The sequence below is a fragment of the Molossus molossus genome, unplaced genomic scaffold, assembly GCF_014108415.1.
Source record: "Molossus molossus isolate mMolMol1 unplaced genomic scaffold, mMolMol1.p scaffold_m16_p_12, whole genome shotgun sequence".
Lineage (NCBI taxonomy): Eukaryota > Metazoa > Chordata > Mammalia > Chiroptera > Molossidae > Molossus > Molossus molossus.
In genome coordinates this window covers 71,099,154-71,118,409 of record NW_023425347.1, presented here as the reverse complement: position 1 = coordinate 71,118,409, position 19,256 = coordinate 71,099,154, and the positions used below count along the sequence as shown (strand labels likewise).

At 41.5% G+C, this 19,256-nt stretch overlaps 1 protein-coding gene across 3 annotated transcripts in view; it reads right to left on the bottom strand.

The window, feature by feature from the left end:
• The window catches only part of GPBP1L1 (GC-rich promoter binding protein 1 like 1), a 60,051-nt gene extending 40,908 nt beyond the window's left edge, over nt 1–19,143 (bottom strand). For 2 of the 3 annotated variants that reach the window (XM_036255591.1, XM_036255594.1), the window contains exon 1: nt 18,535–18,664. The gene's annotated coding sequence lies outside the window, so the exon portion shown is untranslated. Of the gene's footprint in view, nt 1–18,534; nt 18,665–19,124 lie in introns of those variants that run through there. The other variant, XM_036255593.1, reaches the window with a different exon arrangement.
• Nucleotides 19,144–19,256: the final 113 nt, after the last annotated feature.

Genomic DNA, 19,256 nt, shown 5'->3' with positions numbered 1-19,256 from the left:
GCGGTTAGAGCATCGGCCTGCGGTCCGGAGAGACCCGGGTTCGGTTCCCGCTAAGGGCACGTACCTCAGTTGCCGTTTGTCCCCGGCCCTGGTCGGTCGTGCGGGTGGCAGCCACTCGATGTGTTCCTTTCACGTCGATGTTTCTCTCTCTCTCTCTGTTCCTCTCTCTCCCTCCCACTCTACCTGAACAAAAAATGGAAAAATGTCCTCAGGTGAGGAAAAAACAAACAAACAAACAAACAAACAAACAAACAAACAAATGACACAAATATTTGACAAATTCCCAACTATCTTCTAGGGGCTAGAAATGTTTAAAAAAAAAAAAGTTTTCTTAAAAAAATTTCTTTATTGATTTTTAGAGAGAAGGGAGAGAGAAACATCGATGAGAACATCAATGTTTTTTCTCTCTCTTTCCCTAACAAAATAAAAAAAAAAAGAAAAAGAAAAAGAAAATGTACGTAAAATAATACATGTTTTTATTGATTTTTTTAGAGAGAGGAAGGAACAGATATACACATCAATTTTGAGAGAGAAACATTGATTGGCCGCCTTCTGCACAGCCCCCAACAAAGGCATGAGCCGGCAATCTGAGCACACACCCCAACTGGTAATCTAACCAGGACCTCTCAGTCCATGGGATGATGCTCAGCCCACTGAGCCACACTGGCTAGGCTAGATTAAAATTTGATATAAGAGAATGCTTGCATCTGTGGGCAATTCTGGTATACTCTGGTAAATTCTACTCTGGAGGATATTACTCATATAATCAATTGAGGAGCCTTGCTCTACTGTTTTAAGTTCATGGAAATAAGACATCAAATTCAGGATAGTAAATACCACTTTCGGGAAATAAAGGAAAAGAAATAAAAAAAAGATCATGGGGAAATTCAATTGTATATATAATGCATTATTTCTGAAGTATGTGTACATGACTATTTGTCTCTACAATTTTCATATATTATTTATACTTAAATATCAATATAATACACACATATGAAGTTAGATAAATGGTTTGAATAACATAACTTATAAGTTGAAACACAGATAAAATATGTTACCCATAGTATATACAGACTTGCAGCAAAAATGGAAGTCATAAAAACTGACCTTATACTAGTTATAAGACGTCTCAATTAGTTACAAAAAATAACATTCCATGTTCTCTAATCACTTATTAAAACTGGAAAATGACTTTCTCTTGCATTTCTCTCTCTCCTTCCCCTTCTTGAAGAAATCCTGTCCAAAGACAGTAGGTGGGGTCAAGCAAGTTAAGGATCTGTGAGGTGGCAGAGTGGGTGCTGCAGAGGCAGACAGCAGAGTGCTAGGGTCTAACCAGATGTGAAGGGTGTCCATGTGGGGTAGAGGATAGAGAAATGTGTGTGTGTAAGGCAGCAGCCCAGTGCAGGATGTCAGAGCCCATTATCTCAACAGGAGGGCAGCCCAATGCAGAGTGAGAGCCTGAGTGGAATGAGAAGGGCATCCTGGCAGAGGGACAAGGCCAAATTGATCGAGGACTTCCATGCAGCAAGGTGCCTTGCACAGGTGTTCCAATCTGGGTATGCTGAGAAAGTGAGGATGTAGTAACTGAAGTTGGTCATATACTGGGAATTGATCAAAAGTAAAAAATTGCCCTGGCTGGTTTGGCTCAGCAGTTAGAGTGTTGGCCCGTGGACCAGAAGACCAGGGTTCGGTTCCCACTAAGGGCATGTACCTCAGTTGCGGTTTGTTCCAGGCCCTGGTTGGGGTCGTGTGGATGGCAACCAGTTGATGTCTCTCACATTGATGTTTCTCTCTCTCTCTTCCTCCCACCCTATCCAAAGATGAATGCAAAAATGTCCTCAGGTGAAGATTAAAAAAAAAAAGTACAAAACATTAATGAGAATGGGAGTCAGATTTCTTACTGTGTGAGAAAGGAGGCAATGATAACAAAAATTTCAAAATAAATAGAATGACAAAAAATATAATAAATTTGCAAACATTATAGCTGGAGTAGTACTTAATAGAAAATAGGCCCTGGCTGGTTTGGCTCAGCAGTTGGAGCATCGGCCTGCGGACCAGAGAGTCCCTGGTTCAGTTCCCGCTAGGGGCACATACCACAAAACAAAACAAAAATAAATAGAAAATAAATTTGAAAAATACTTTTTAAAAAGACTAAAAATAAACTGACCTAAGCATTTTAATCTAGATAGAAAGAGCAATAAAATAAACCTAAAAAAAAAAGAGAAAAGCAAAAAAGTATGATTTAAAAATTGTAATTCTTGCCCTGGCCAGTTTGGCTAGGCAGTTAGAGCGTCGGCCTGTGGTCCAGAGAGACCTGGGTTCGGTTCCCGGTAAGGGCGTGTACCGCGGTTGCAGTTTGTCCCTGGCCCTGGTTGGTCATGTGGGTGGCAGCCACTTGATGTGTCCCTTTCACGTCGATGTTTCTCTCCCTCCCTCCCTCTCTGTCTGAACAAAAAATGGAAAAATGTCCTCGGGTGAAGATAAAAAAAAAAAAAAAAAAAAAGGTAATTCTTGCCCTGGCTGGTTTGGCTCAGCAGTTAGAGCGTCGGCCTGTGAACTGAAGGGTCTCAGGTTTGATTCCCAGTCAAGGTTATGTACCTGGGTTGCAGGTTTGATCCTGGCCATGATTGGGATACGTGCAGGAGGTTAACCAATTGATGTGTCTCTTTCACATGGATGTCCCCCTGCCCGGTTTGGATCAGCGGTTAGAGCATCCACCCACGGACCACAAAGGGTCTTGGGTTCAATTCCAAGTCAAGGGCATGTACCCAGGTTGCAGGTTTGATCCTGGCCAGGTGAAAAAGAGGCAAAATCTCTGCCTTTAATTTGCTCTTTTGGGCAGCAAAGAGGTTCTTTGGTTAGTGAGCTGAGAAAGGATTGGTTAGAACTTTGGCCCAGGCCTGGAATTCAGGGCCAGCCTGCATAAAGAACAGCTAGATCAGCCCGGCTGGTGTGGCTCAGTGGTTGAGCGTCAACCTATGCGCTAAGAGGTCACTGGTTCAATTCCCGGTCAGGGCACATGCACAGGCTGTGGGCCCGGTCCCCAGTGGGGGGCATGCAGGAGGTGGCCAGTCGATGTTCTCTCTCATCGATGCTTCTATCTCTCTCTCTCTCTCTTCCTTCCTTTCTCTAAAAATCAATAAAGAAAAAAAGTTTTTTAAAAAAAAAGAACAGCTAGATCAAACACAATTCCAATATTGGTTCTGTGATCAAATCTAGAGATTTAAAAAAATCAGGACTGATTGCAAGGCACATTCTGGAGAAGACAAACCCCACCCCACCCCTTTATTGAATTTAGAGAGAGGAAGTGAGAGGGAGAGAGAAATAGATACATCAATGAGACAGAACATCGATTGGCCATCTCCTGCATGCCCTCCACTGGGGGTCTGGTCCACGACTTGGGCATGTGTCCTGACTGGGAATCAAACCAGCAACCTCTTGGTGAATGGGTGGATGCTCACCCAGTGAGCCACACCGGCCAGACAGAAGACAAACTTTTAAAACAAACAAATTAAAAGAAGCCAGTTCACAAACATTCAGAAGGAAAACAAGCAGGACTTTATAACTGATGGGATATTGGGGGGGGGGGGATAAAGAAGAAATACAGGCTCATGTTCTGGTTTCTAGCTGTGCAACTAGGTAGATGACCATCATAGAATTCACTGATATAGGGAGTAAATGCTGACTGGTTACTCTTCCTTCAGTATAATTCAGTTATTTTTATATAGGTCTACACCTGAAACCCCCAGTAATAAATGCATGATGATAATGTCCCTGTTATTAGACCCTTACAGAAAAATGCCAATCAAATCAAGCTTCCTTACGGAAAAGACATATTGTTTGCTAGATACATTTTGTATTAAGAATTCTAGTTTAAACACAGAAAACCTGAAATCCAAGTCAGAGAGATGAATTACCCACTAGGTTATGAAACTGTTAGACATGAAGGAAAAATGTCTCAATTTTAAATGTAAACAGTTTCCCATTTCAAAACCCACTAGGTATGTTCTGGTTTTCCAATTAACACAGACCATCTTAACACTCAATTTCTCTAGCAAAGTCCCAGTTGAGGATTGTGGAGGAAATACTAACTGGCAATGCTAATTGGTGTGAAAGTGCTAAAGCTGTTTGTTATATATCCTTTAACAACTATTTACTGACCATCCTCAATATCCTCTGACACATAGGATGTAAAATTATGTAAGAGTGTGGTATGTGGCCCTCGCGGGTTTAGCATTGACTCGAGGACCAACCTTAGTTGCGGTTTCGTCCCCCGCCCTGGACAGGGTCATGCGGGAGGCAGCCAATTGATGTGTCTCTCTCACATCAGTGTTTCTTTCCCTCTCAGCACCCCCACACACACTATCTGAAGATAAATGGAAAAATATCCTAGGGCGAGAATTTAAAGAAAAAAAAGAGCATGGTTTGTGCATGTATGTGCAGAGTATGTGGTAGGAAGATGACTGTTTCGTAAAAGGAAACTAAAGAAAAATAATTTTCTAACTTTTTACAATTTTTTTAAGGGAGGGAGGAAAGGAGAGAGAGGAACACTGATGTGAGAGAGCTACATAAATCAGTTGCCTCTCGAATGTGCTCCAAATAGGGATCGAACCCAAAATCTGGGTATGTACCCTGACCTGGAATTGAACCCATGACCTTCCAGCACATAAGATGATGCTCCAACCAACTGAGCCACACCAGCCAAAGCACTTTTTTTAAAAAAAAAACGTCATCCAAAGATATTTACATTTATCTTCAAACAGAGTGGAAGGGAGAGAGAGGAACAGAGAGAGAGAGAAACATCAATGTGAAAGGAACACATCGAGTGGCTGCCACCCGCCCAACCGACCAGGGCCGGGGACAAACTGCAACCGAGGTATGCGCCCTTAGCGGGAACCGAACCCGGGTCTCTCAGGACCGCAGGCCGACGCTCTAACCGCTGAGCCAAACCAGCCAGGGCCATGTTTTATAAAATTTTATAAAGTCCTTTGGTGATGTCTTTTGGGGCTATCATGTTTATAGACAGACTAATTGGAGTAACTTTTTCCTAACCACTGAGAAATTTTGAGGAGGAAAAATACATCATTTAAAATTCACTGTGCAAGAGTAGATTGGAGGGGAAATCAAGATAAAAATTATAAATATGAGATGTTGCCTGGCAGTGTGGCTCAGCGGTTGAGCACTGACCCATGCACCAAGAGGTCACCGGTTCAATTCCCAGCCAGGGCACATGCTCAGGTTGTGGGCCCAATCCCCAGTGGGGGGCTTGCAGGAGGCAGCTAACTGATGTTCTCATTGATGTTTCTACCTCTCTCTCTCTCCTTGCCCTTTTCTCTAAAATCAATAAAGGAAAAAAAAAAAAAGAACAGTAAGATAAAAGAGATACTCATTGATGAAACTGTCAGCATCTCTTAAATTATTTAACAAGCATCCTATGTGCACTAAGAGATTCTCATTTGCTATTAATCCCTACCAAGTGCCCCCCATTTTTAGGGGAAATGAAGCAGGAATTTAAGTCACCCAATTAGAGGTGAAAACTGATGGCTTGAAAATGAATGAGAGTGGCGAGATTCCAGAGAACCAAGAAAAATGCTGCATCAAAGCTTTTAAGTAGCTGTTATATTTACAGAGCAAAAGAAAAAATCAGAAAAGAAGTAATCACAGGGTAGGGAGAGGACCAGGATATCTTAATGCAGTTGTTATCATTCATCCTGCTCTCTGATAGACTTCCCCAACCCAGCAATTGTGACTCAGTGGATTGAGCGTCATCCAGTTTCTCTCTCTCCCTTCCTTTAAAAATCAAAACAAAACATAAAAAAAAAAAAGACATCCCCAGCTCCTGGTGAATAGTATCAAGTAAGGATGACAATTTTTTTTTTCTTTAATATTAGTTGTTTTTTCCTAATGTTCTTATCCACATAAAATTGGCAACCCGTATCATTGAAACATTTTGAAATTTCATAGCTTGATGCAATCCAAATCTGAAAGCTGCTACTCTAATGATATGTCACGGAAGCCAAGACAAGGGATTTTAAGATGGGCTTGGCCCAGGTATATGCAAAAAGTGTAAGCCATGAGGGTGGTAAGTCACAAGTTTCTGATGTTTGAGAGTGTACTTATTGGTCAGGATAAGCATAGTTTTCTGTGTTTCTTCAACCACTGTCAACTTCATGGGTGATGAACAGAGTAAGCAAGATTTGGATTTTATGAGATTGGAGTTTTGGGAATTGGGTACAGGTACTCAAGAAGAGCCAGTGAGTTCAGGGAGTATATAATGATGGACTAGGTAATTTAAACTACAGAACTATGCTAACTGGTCTCACTTCAAATTCATGATAACTTACAAGTGTGGGCCCTTACTGTGCTGGGAAACTAATGAACTTTAGTTCATTTACTTTCCAGTTCTCATTTCATACCCTAACTCTTCTCAAACCTGCTCTCTCTCTTCCCTCACTATCCCATCTTCACTCTTAGCTGAAGACTGTTTCTACTTCATTGAGAAGATAGAAACAATCAGAATAGACAGTCAAAGCTGTCATTGTAGTAGTACCCAGGTATTCAACCTTCCCTACAGTTAATGTAAATAAAGTATGTACAACCTATTGAAGGCCTCTGCTGGTGTATCAAATCCCACTCTTCTTCGCCTATTCAGGGACATCGTACTGTTCTTAAGAGCTCTCTTTGAACATTTCTATTCTTTCAACTGCAGAGCCCAAGACTGTAACTCCTATATTCAGATAGTCACCGGTCCTAATATTTCCTTTCCAAATCTCATGAACACTACTTATGTTTAAATGTTTAACGCTTTCCCTCCCTCTAAAGTCTATACTCATTTCCTAACGGTCTGTACTGTCTGTGTATCAGTTTCTCTCCTAAGTCCTCAATAAGGGAAAAACACCAAGGTTACTGGCCTGTTATATACGTATGTATTTATTTGTTATTCCTCACCCGAGGGTACTTTTTCCATTGGTTTTTAGAGAGAGTGGTAGGGAGGAAAAGAGGGAGGAGAGAGAGTGAAAGAAACACACATTGACGTGAGAGAGACATATTGATTAGATGCCTCCTGAACACACCCCGTAAGGGGCCAGGGATCAAATCTGTCACCGAGGCACTTGTCCTTGACTAGGAATCAAACCCATGACCCTTCCATGCTTGAATCAATGCTCTAACCACTGAGAAAAACTGGCCAGGGCCCGTTATTTAGTTTTTTAATCCTCACATTTGATACTTCAGCACAAAAGAGCCCAAAATCATTTTCTACCGTAGTATTTATTTTATTTTCAGAGAAGAAAATCCCTATTGCCCTGGCCGGTTTTGCTCAGCGGTTAGAGCAGAGGCCTGCGGTCCAGAGAGACCCGGGTTCATTTCCCGCTAAGGGCGCATGCCTCGGTTGCAGTTTGTCCCCGGCCCTGATTGGTTGTGTGGGTGGCAGCCACTCCATGTGCCCCTTTCACGTCGATGTTTCTCTCTCTCTCCCTCCCACTCTATCTGAACAAAAAAAAAATAAAAAAAAATGGAAAAAAAAAAAATCCCTATTTAAGAATTCATAAAGGACATGAAATGTGAGCAGGAATGAACCAAAAGCTCATGTAACGACACCTTTAAGTTTTTTTTCCATTACAGCATTTTCCAGTTAAGAAAATACTTTTTTTAATCCTCACCCAATTTTCCATTTTTTTCAGGTAGAGTGGGAGGGAGGGGGGAGGGAGGGAGAAGGGAGGGAGGGAGGAGGGAGGGAGAAACATCCACGTGAAAGGGACACATCAAGTGGCTGCCTCTTCGCATGACCCCAACCGGGAACTGAACCCAGGCCTCTCTAGATTGCAGGCTGACGCTCTAACTGCTGAGCCAAACCGGCCAGGGCTCGTTAGAAAAATACGTAATACCATAGTTATTAATATTGAGAAACACAGCCTACTATTATATGATTGGGGTCCAATAAGCAAAAAATTTATTTCTAGTACAAATTCGATGGTGACACTTATTTGTCAAAAATATGTAACTGGAAATGTTATATATTATCCTGTCCATAGAGATATGTATGTGATATGCAAGTGCTCTGAAATAATATTATAAAGCACTACAGAAATCATTACCTTTAACCATTCACAAATTCGTACTTTTAAAACCTGAGTCAAATCATAAGACACTATTTCAAACTTATTAACCTGGCAAAAACTTCTGCAAAATCAAGTATTGATAAAGATGTAAAGCAACAAGGAATTCTCATATATTGCAGGTAGAAGCATAAACGTGTACAACCACTTTAGAAAACAATTTGACAGCCCAGCCCCGGTGGTTTAGTGGATTGTGTATCATCCCATGGAGTGAGAGATTCCAGTTCGATTCCTGGTCAGGGCACATGTCTGGGTTGTGGGCTTGATTCCCAGAGGGAGCATACAGGAGGCAGCCAACTGATATTCCTCTCTCCCTCCCCTCCTCCCTCTCTCTCTAAAAAGCAATAAAAACATATTTTAAAAAATTAAAATAAAATCAAAAGTAATAAAGCAATCTCCTTTTAAAAAAAGTTTTTTTAATTGATTTTTTTAGAGAGAAGCATCAATTGGCTGCTTCCTGCACACCCCCCACTGGGGAATCAAGCCAGCAACCGGGGTATGTGCCCTGACTGGGAATTAAACTGGGACCTCTCAGTCCATGGGATAATGCTCAATCCACTGAGCCATACTAACTGGGCTAAAGTAATCTCCTTTAAAAGAAAAATATTTAAAAAACCAGTGTCCTGCTCTGGCCAGTATTGCTCAGTGGTGAGAGCACTGGCTCTCAGATCGAAGGGTTGCAGGTTTGATTTCCAGTCAAGGGCACGTACCGAGGTTGCAGGTTCAATCCCCACCCTAGTCGGGGTACATGCAAGAGGCAACTAATCAACGTCTCCCCTCACCTCTAAAAATCAATGGAAAGCTCTGGCCGGTTTGGCTCAGCGGTTAGAGCATTGGCCCTCGAACCAGAGAGTCCTGGGTTCAATTCCGGCCAAAGGCACATACCTCGGTTGCAGTTGGTCCCCAGCTCTGGTTGGGGTCGTGAGGGTGGCAACCAATCGATGTGACTGTCTCACATCAATGTTTCTTTCTCTCTCTCTCTTTCTTCCTCCCTCCCTCAATCTGAAGATAAATGGAAAAAATATCCTCAAATGAAGATACAAAAAATAATTTAAATAAATAAATAATCAATGGAAGGCTTAGTGGACTGAGTGTCAGTCTCATGGACTGAGAGGTTCTGGTTCAATTCCTAGGCAGGGCACAGGCCCAGGTTGCGGGCTCAATCCCCAGTGGGAGGGCATGCAGGAGGTGGCTGATTGATGTTTCTCTCTCATATCAATGTTTATATATCTCTCTCCCTTTTTCTATCTCTAAAAAAATCAATAAAACCCTGGCCAGTTTGGCTCAGCAGTTAGAGCGTCAACCCGCGGACCAAGGAGATCCGGGTTCAATTCCGGCCAAGGGCACGTACTTCAGTTGTGGCTCGTCCTGGCCCTGATCCGGGTCATGTGGAAGGCAACCAGTCGATGTGTCTCTCTCACACTGAAGTTTCTCTCTCCCCTCCTTTCTACTCTGTCTAAAGATAAATGAAAAAATATCCTTGGGTGAGGATAAAAAAAAAATCATTAAAAACATTTAAGAAACTCATTTGTTAAAATAAAAAAATTAACGGAAAAAATGTCCTCAGGTGAGATTAAAAAAAAAAAGAGTCCTTGGTTGAAAGAAAGAAACCATATTTAAGTAGATTAAGCAGAAAAGGAATTCATCAGATATTGGGAGTTCAGAGAATGAATGAGAATCTCCTTAATTTGGCAAACACATAGAAACCACCAACCAAGGTCAAAACCTTGGTCACCCTACAGGAAGAACCTCTTAGGAAACTGCTCCTCTAGCACTGCCACTGCCACCAGCCAATGGAATGAATTCTAAAACTGTCCTTGCTTATTTGCACCTCTCACTCCAGATGCAAGACCCAGTCAAGTGTTTTTGAGTGTCACCAATGCCAGAGGTCCAGGACAGAAAGTGTATGTATAAGTTATAGGCACACAGCCTTTCCAGTTTCCTCTCCAATTAAGAGACACAAAAAGGCAACACTGGAAGGTGGTTAAAATGGTAAACAGACAAAAGGAACAACAAAGGGTCACTTCAAAGCTCAATGAGTACAAGAATCCTTCCAGTCTACCCATTAGCAATAAACTTTAATATGTGCCTTCTTCCGCTTCATTATTCAAAAAATCATTTCCTGAAAGTAATTTTACAAAGTACAAAAATTTTAAAAACTAACACTTATAACCTTTATCAGGTAATCTACTTTCCAATATTGTCTTTCAAAGTCACACTTGCTGCAACCATACCTAAACACTTACTATCCCACTAACAGAAATGGAATTCACTGAAATCATAGCAGTTCCCAAAAAGAATAGTATGATACATATGTACATTTACTATCTAATGCAAGCTGACACATTATATTCTGGCTATAAGATTCAGATAATTAGGGTGGATTAGATTTATACAAGTATCTGAACCTAAGGTTTTAGAACCAGCAAAAAATGTTTTTATCACATTTGCTCCAAAAGTCACTATATCAACTAGAAACAGGCTATTCAGTAGGCTCCAAATCCTATAATAGACTATCACGTAAAAAACTAGACAAATTTTATAACTGAGAATCAATAGTAGTGACTAGTATATCACAATACATACATTTTTACTTCAAGTTTATTTTACTTAAAAGCATTTCTAAAAATATCTTCTCAATAATAAACTTTGCTTCCCATCCAAACATTATTTTTACTTCACTTCTTTTTGCTTCAAATCCTTATCTACAATTTGGAGATTGTTGGAAAGTTGATGATTAAATGAGTGAATATATGTAGTATTAAAAATAGTTACCAGGACAGCTACCCCTCTGGGAAAAAAAACAGAAAAGTGCCTGTCAAAAGTGAGCACTCAGTGTTATTTCAAACCAAAAGGCTGAGTAAACTATTCACTAGTAACAAAAACCAGAACACAAAACCACTGCAAACCACGCACACTTAGCTCAATTTTTATAATACAATAAATATATACTAGGGGAAAAACAAAAAAGGACAGGAAGCAAACTATCCTGAAAAGTTAGTATTGAATGGGGATGATGGGGGGTGGTGGATATTTCCAAACTGTACAAAATCACCTATGAAATTAAGTCTTCTCCTCCCTCTCCCAAAATCAATCTCAATCTAAGCCTCTACCTACATCCAACTACCAGTTTACAGGAAATCAGAAAAATCTACAGAAAAATCTAGACTACGGGAAACTCTGCAGGACAAATGACCTGGTTTTTTCAACAAGTACAAGGAAAAAAAAAATCAAAGAAATATACAAATTAAGAGGCTTGAAAGAAACTTGGTCAATTACAGTATGTGAGACCTGGGTTCTTATTTAAAAAAAAAAAGAGCCCAGCAGGTGTGGTTCAGTGGTTGAGCACAGACCCATGCACCAAGAGGTTACCTGTTCGATTCCTGGTGGGGGCACATGTTTGAGTTTCGGGCTCAGGGGGTGTGTGAGAGACAGCTGATAGATGTTTCTCTCTCCTTCTACCTTCCTCTCTCTCTAAAAATCAGTAAAAGTATATTAAAAATAAATAAACAGACTAGAAAAGTCAACAGAAACAATACCTAAGAAAAAGAAAAACAAAACAAAAGAAACTCCATGTGCTCTAGCCGGTTTGAACATCAATCGGCCCTTGGACCAAAGAGTCGCAGGTTTTTGTTTTGTTTTTTTCCCCAGATTTTACTTATTTTTTTAATTTTTTAAATTTTTATTAATTTATTTTTGTTACAGATGCTTCTCCTTTTTTCCTCATTGACACCCTCCTCCCCCCTCCCCATCCCTACCACCTTGTCCCCAGCTTTGTTGTCTATGTCCATCGGTTATGCGTACATGCATATAAGTTCTGTGGTTTATCCCCCACCTCACGCCCTCTTCTGAGGGTTGTCAGTCTGTATCCTACAAGAGTTGCGGGTTTGATTCTGGTCAAGGGAACGTACCTCGGTTGTGGTTTAGTCCCTGGCCCCGGTCGGTGTCATGCAGGAGGCAATCAGTTAATGTGTCTCTCTTACATCGATGTTTCTCTTTCTCTCCCCCCCCCACCCCTCCCACTCTCTCTGAAGATAAATGGAAGAATATCCCCAGGTGAGGATTAAAAAACATAAAACAAAACGTAAAACTCCACGTGCAATGATATGTTCAGATTTCACTCAACTGGTAAAAGGATATTCATTTCAGACGATTTATTTAATGATTCTGAAGTGCTTGCTAATGTCAAGCATTGTTTTAAGAACTGTATAAATATCATTTTATTTATTAACCACAATCACTTTATGAGAAAGTACTATTGTCCCCATTTACCAGAGGAAGAAACAGGCACAGAAGCCTAAAACTTCCCCATGGTCATAAAGCTAAGTAGCAATGTTGAGATTTAAACTCAGGCTTTAAAGTTTGGAGCCCTTAATTACCATATCACAGTGTCTTTCTACATGGTGTAGTGGAAACAGCTCTTTGGAATCAGGTAAAATGGCCTGAATCCCCATCTCTCCTCATGTTATGTAAATCATTTAACTTCTCAGAACCTCTGTACACTCACTTGTAGAAGGGTTAATATCTATTTTAAAGTGTTTTGCCCTCGGCAGTTTGGCTCAGCAGTTAGTGTGGGTATGAGGACCGAAGGGTCTTGGGTTCGATTCCCAGTCAAGGGCACGTACCTGGTTGCAAGTCTGATCCCCCCCCCTAGTTGGGGTCGTCTGGAAGGCAACTGATTGACCTCTCCCCCGCCACCCCCACCTCTCTTTTTCTCTCCCTACCCCCCTTCCACTCTTAAAAAAATAAATCAATAGAAACATATCCTTAGGTGAGGATCAACAAAAACATAAAAAATAAATAAATAAAAGTGGTTTCAGGAATGAGATTATATATTGGACTGTTTTATAGCCTTTAGCTTATGAAGCCCATAATAAATGGTTCTCACGACCCTTCCCATCACCAGGTGAGACTAATTAAAAAGTAGAGCTAATAATTCATAAACAAATAGCAGAAACACTAGAACAACTCTAACTAACTAACTAAAGAGCACACAAACCAACTTTTCAAAATACATATAAACTTCAAGAAAGTCAATAATTCAAAACAGAATATTTTATATAATAAAATTTGAACTTATAATCAGCAGAAACAAGTTTGCAATCTAAATTTAAAGTATAGCCAAACTTGGCCTGCCGATTTGGCTCTGCGGTTAGAGCACTGGCCTGAGGACCGAAGGGTATCAGGTTCAATTCCTGGTCAAGGGCACAGACCTGGGTTGCAAATTTGAGCTTGGGGCCCTGATCCGGGCCATGCAGGAGGCAACCAATCAATGTTTCTCTCTCTCTCTCTCCCTCTCTTCACCCCTTCCACTCTATCAAATATCCTCCAGTGACAATTAAAATAGATAATAATAAAGTACAGCCAAATGTAATTAATTCAACTTTTTTTTTTAAACAAACAAAACTTATTCCCCACAAATAGACCTACTGCTCATAAAGTGTAATAAAACTTTGTTTATGCTGGTGATTCCTTAGCCTGATGTCTGGTTAATATAAGGCAAAGTAGTTTTATCATAGAAAAGGAAGGTAAAATTAAATGAGTATGTAAAAAAACCCAACACTTTACAAGACAGCTTTCTATGTTGTTAACCTGTGAATATTTTTGCGCTTATTTGTTAAACTGCTAAGTTCTTTGGTAGCAGGAATGTTTTTTGTTTTTTTATCCTCACCCCTCCAAGAGCATTTTTCCATTTTTTGTTCAGATAGAGTGGAAGGGAGAGTGAGAGAGAAACATCGACGTTAAAGGGACACATTGAGTGGTTGCCACCTACACGACCCAACCAGGGCTGGGGACAAACTGCAACCAAAGTGCGTGCCCTTAAGGGGAATCGAACCTGGGTTTCTCTGGACTGTAGGCCGATGCTCTAACCGCTGAGCCAAACTGGCCAGGGAATTGGCAGGAATATTTTAAGGTCTATGTGTTCCTAGGGCTTAGCATTCTGAAATTGACACCATAGTACAGCCTCCAGCAGTTTTCTTTCTTTCTTATTTTTATTTTTTTAAAATATTTTAAAAATTGATTTTAGACAGAGAGAGACTGAAACATTGATGAGAGAGAACATCAACTAACTGCCTCTTGCATGCCCCCCACTGGAGATTGGGCTCACAACCTGGGCATGTGCATGACCAGGAATTGAACCCGCAACCTCTTAGTGCATGAGTCGATGCTTAACCACCGAGCTACACAGGCCTGGCTCTTTATTTTTTTATTAATTTATTTTTGTTACAAATATTTCTCCTTTTCCCCCTTTGACCCTCTCCTCCTGATCCCACCCCCGTCCCCAGCATTGTTGTCTAGATCCATGGTTATGCATCTTTCTTTCTTCTTTAAAAAATGTATTGGGGTTGCCCTGGCCGGTTTGGCTCAGCGGTTAGAGCGTCGGCCTGCGGTCCGGAGAGACCCGGGTTCGGTTCCCGCTAAGGGCACGTACCTTGGTTGCAGTTTGTCCCCAGCCTTCGTGTGGGTGGCAACCACTCGATGTGTCGCTTTCACGTCGGTGTTTCTCTCTCCCTCTCTCCCTCTCACTCTATCTGAACAAAATATCGAAAAAAAATGTCCTCGGGTGAGGATAAAAAAAAAAAAAAATGTATTGGGGTTAACAAAATCATACAGGTTTAAGGCATACAATTCTATATCATCTGCATACTGCACCGTGTTCACTACTCCAAGTCATGTGCCTCTAGCCTTTCTTAAAAGGAGAATGATTGACTTGTTTTGTCTAAAAAAACGAAGAATAGTCCTATCTGGTTAGCTCAGTTGGTTAGAATATTGTCTCGATTCACCAAGGTTGTGGGTTGGATCCCAAGGAAGGGCATATACAAGAATCAACCAATGAATGCATAAATAAGTAGAATAATACATTGATGTTTCTCTCTCTCTCTCTCTCTCTCACTTCCTCTCTCGCTAAAAAAGCAAAATAAAAAGCAATAGAAGACAAAATAAATAAAATAAAAATAATTTGCCTAAAAGATAAATTAAAGGCTGATGATTTGCTTTAGTATAGAAAATAGACTATTAGAATCCTTTAATTATCTGCCTAATATATTTGAAATCACCTATACAAACCCAATGTACATAACAACAACAATATCTGACCTCAGTTAAGATATACTTTTGGACAAAAGAAATTCAGCTCTGCTTATTCAACTATTTTTCAAGTTTGACTATAGTCATTTTTGTTTTGGGCAGACTTCAGTGGGAAATAAAAATCAGAATTTGATTTAGAAGTGACTTGGGCAACTAGGTCTTGGCACAAACATACATTAAATTCCAGACAACCACCCTGGCTGGTTTGGCTCAGCAGTTAGAGCATCGGCCCTCGGACTGAAGAGTGGTGGACCCAATTCCAGTTGGGTACAGTTAATCCAGTCAATGTGTCTCTCTCGCTCTGTCTTCCTCCCCGCCACTCTACCTGAAGGTAAATGGAAAAGTATCCTTGGGGAGGATTAAAAAAAAAAAATCCAGACAAGGGCACTAATAATCATTTATGAAGCAGTGTTATCTATGCACCACCTAGAATTTTTTTCCCATTGAGTTGAAAAACCATAAATACACACACACTAAAATTTACTTTTTCCATGAACTACTTACTTTTCCAGTTGGGATTCTTTAAAAATGTCTGTGCCTCTTATCTTTCCAATAGGCTTATTTTTCATGGTTCAAGGCAGCAGCCATAATGGTTAAGCACAATGCCTTTTAGAAACAGATTGCTTAAGTTTAAATACAGGCTCTGATCCTGGTCAGTTTATCCCACTCGTTAGAGCATCAGCCTGTGGACGGAAGAGTCTCAGGTCCAATTCCCCATCAAGCACACACACATTGGTTGCAGGTTCAATGGTCGGATGTCTCTCTCTCCCCTTTTCCCCCTCTCACTCTAAAAATCAATGAAAAATATCCTCTGGTGAAGATTAATAAATAAACAAACTCAGGCTCTGCTACCTACTAGCTGGATGAGTCTCTAAACTTATTTTCCTCAACTAAAAAATGAGGGGTAAAACAATATTTACCTCATAGGAATAATACATCTATAAATATAAAGCACTTTGAGCAATAGTCAGTACCTGGCACATCAGAGTTATCACTGTTTTTAAGTGTATACAATTTAACTATAAAATAGATATGCAATCTACTGAAGTCTGATTCAGAATTGTTTTATCTTTTTCTTTTTTAATCCTCACCCTAGGGCATTTTTCCATTTCTTGTTCAGATAGAGTGGGAGGAGAGAGAGAGAGAGAAACATCGACACGAAAGGGACACATCGAGTGGTTGCCACCCGCACGACCCAACCAGGGCTGGGGACAAACTACAACCGAGGTACGTGCCCTTAGCGGGAACCAAACCTGGGTCTCTCTGGACCACAGGCTGACGCTCTAACTGCTGAGCCAAACCAGCCAGGGCCAGATTGTTTTATCTTAAACTGAGCATTTAAAAATGAATTATAAGCAGAAATATGCCCCAGACCTCTTACTATTCCAAACTTATTAAAATGGTTGCATGTGCCCTCCTCAGCCAAGCTTTTAAACAGCCACTGATGGAGAAAACTAGTTGAAGTCATTCAAAATAAAAAAGGCTTCATAATATTTCCCTCCAAAATTTCAAGAGCTCTGATAACATACTACCTAGAATCAATTGAAAGAATATTTATATCAACATGTACAAACTGTTTGTGTACCCTGAAAAAAAAATTACATTAAGGTCTCACCTAAGTGTCCAGCAGGCAACGATGACAAAAATAACAAACTGACTTGTAACTTTTATAAAGCACTTTAAATGTTTTACTTTTCTTGTAAAACCACTAAAATAAGAACAACAAAAAATCCTAAAAGAATTGACAAAAACAAATGTTTGTGTTGAAAAGACTGTAGGAAGGTAAATTGAAACGGAATCCTGGGGGAAGATGACAGTTTATTTAACTATTAATTCCAAAGTTCTCATTCACATTAGCATTTTATTATTTTATCTTTTAGACAGATTATAACTTGAAACTCAAGCACCTTCCCCAAACACTGAAGTTAACCGTTTCTGGTTTCCATTCTCCTCCTTTTTGTTTTCAGTTAGACTTCTGGATCTTATAGTTAAAAAACAAACAAACAAACAAACAAAAAGAGAGGCTTTTGTTTAAAAGGGCACAACAATCAGACACTCCACAGCTAACGTTTGTTTTCACTTGTCTTACACTCCTCTAATAAATGTTCCAAACGTAACAGCACTGACTCCCTCTCAAGTATTACACATAAAAGGCCTTAGAAAAGGCCAACAGTCCACCCAATTACAAATATAAGTCTACTGAAGATTACCCATCACTTTATTTTTGGATGGGATTTACACAGGAACATGATTTCTGTTACTAAACTAAAACATAAACCACTCATGAATTCCGTTTTTTCCTAAGCAATAAATATCAAAGTTAAGAGCAAGTATTTCAACAAATATGACAAACCAACTCGGAGCACAAAACTGGCTGATAAAATTAACACCACAGCACAATCTCAGAATTATAAGCAATTACAAAAACAAAAACAAAACCAAGTAAACCCCGCACCCACTCTTATGCAAACTTTTGGAGTAAGCAAACTTCTTTAGCTTAACCTTTGTTTTCACTTACCAAGGACTCTTCAAGACAAGACATCAATTGCAAGAAAACCAAAAGATTCAGTTGTTGTCCCCGTAGGTGAAACAACTACAAATTTAGGACGATTTAACGTATTTCAAGTTACTGAAGCTCAGGGCACTTCCCCAAGCTACAGCCATTTTAGATTCAGCCTTTCTTTTGAATTTCACCGGGGTGGGGGTGGGGGTGGTTGAGAGGTAGATTTAAAACAGGAAAAAAAAAAAAAAATCCTCCTTATAATACTTCAAAAACTACCAGCTTTTTTTCTGGGATGGTGGTGGTGGGTGCTTGACAGAAAATCAAATTAACGAAAATACCTCTCGCTACCAAGGAGAACCAGAACGCTGGGGGTTAAAGGTTTTTTCCCCCTCATCTGACTTACACGATTATTTCCTCCTTAGATTTTCCTTCATTGGAAAAAAGCCCGTGGCTCTAATTTAAGAAGGAAAGAAAAAAGAAGCCCGTAAACCAAGTCACTCAACCGCCAAGCCGAAACGCCTGGAGAGGAGCCAGAGAGCCGCAGGTGAGCGTTCCGACCCGCAGACCAAAGTTGAAGTAGCAGCACTCCGGCAGAGGCGCGGCGACGCTCGAGCTCAAGAAGCCACGCGCGGGGGGAGGTGCCCTGTGCGAACCACAGGACCCGCAGGCTCCGCTCTCCTTCCTCGGGCCGACCTACACCCAACCACCTGTATGAGAGCCTCCTTCAACTTGATTCAACAGCCGGCCAGTCAGGCACCGGGCGGAGTCCCGCGCCAGAAAGACCCTAGATTTCCTATTACCCCGCTGTTCGAAACTCCCACTCACCGGGCAGCGGCCGGGCTACAGCTAGGGACCAGACGTGGTGGCTGAGGACACGTCCTCAGCTTCCTGATCCCGCAGAGGTGGAGAGCCCACAACCATAACAAAGCTCTTCCCAAAATGGCTGCCCGGCCCACACCGCCCAGGAGGGGCAGAGCGGGTGGAGGGGGAGGAGCGATGACCAGCCCAGCCCGCCCCCATTCAACACCGCCTTACACACGCCCACCCACTCCCACCGCCCACTGGGGACGCACGCGCACGCGCCCTGTTCGGATGACCCTGCCGGCGCCCCACGCCGCCAACGTTCGGGCGCGTGAACGACGGTTATTCCCTGCCCCACCCCCCAGCTCCCTTCGCCTCGGCTAGAGGCGGCGGCCAGCCCAGTTTGGTACTCTTCTTATCCCCCTGCCCAACACTACGGCCTAGACGCGTGTCCATGAGTGGGGTGGTGTGTATATGTGTACCCGGTTTTCCCTGCCCCTTCGTTCTTTACCTTCCCACACCTCACCTCTGAGCAAGCACCCATCCCCAAATTACCTCTACGAGTACTAGCAAACCGGTTTCGTATGAGCATGCGTTTTCCGACCCTTTCCTACCTTCCGCTCCTTCACGTGCGCGTGTCGTTAAGACTCCAGCCACCAGTGGGCCACACGACCGGGCTCTGGAGACGAGCGCTGCTGGGCGCGACGCGCTACCCGCTGGGAGAGGTAGTTCCACCCGGAGGCTGG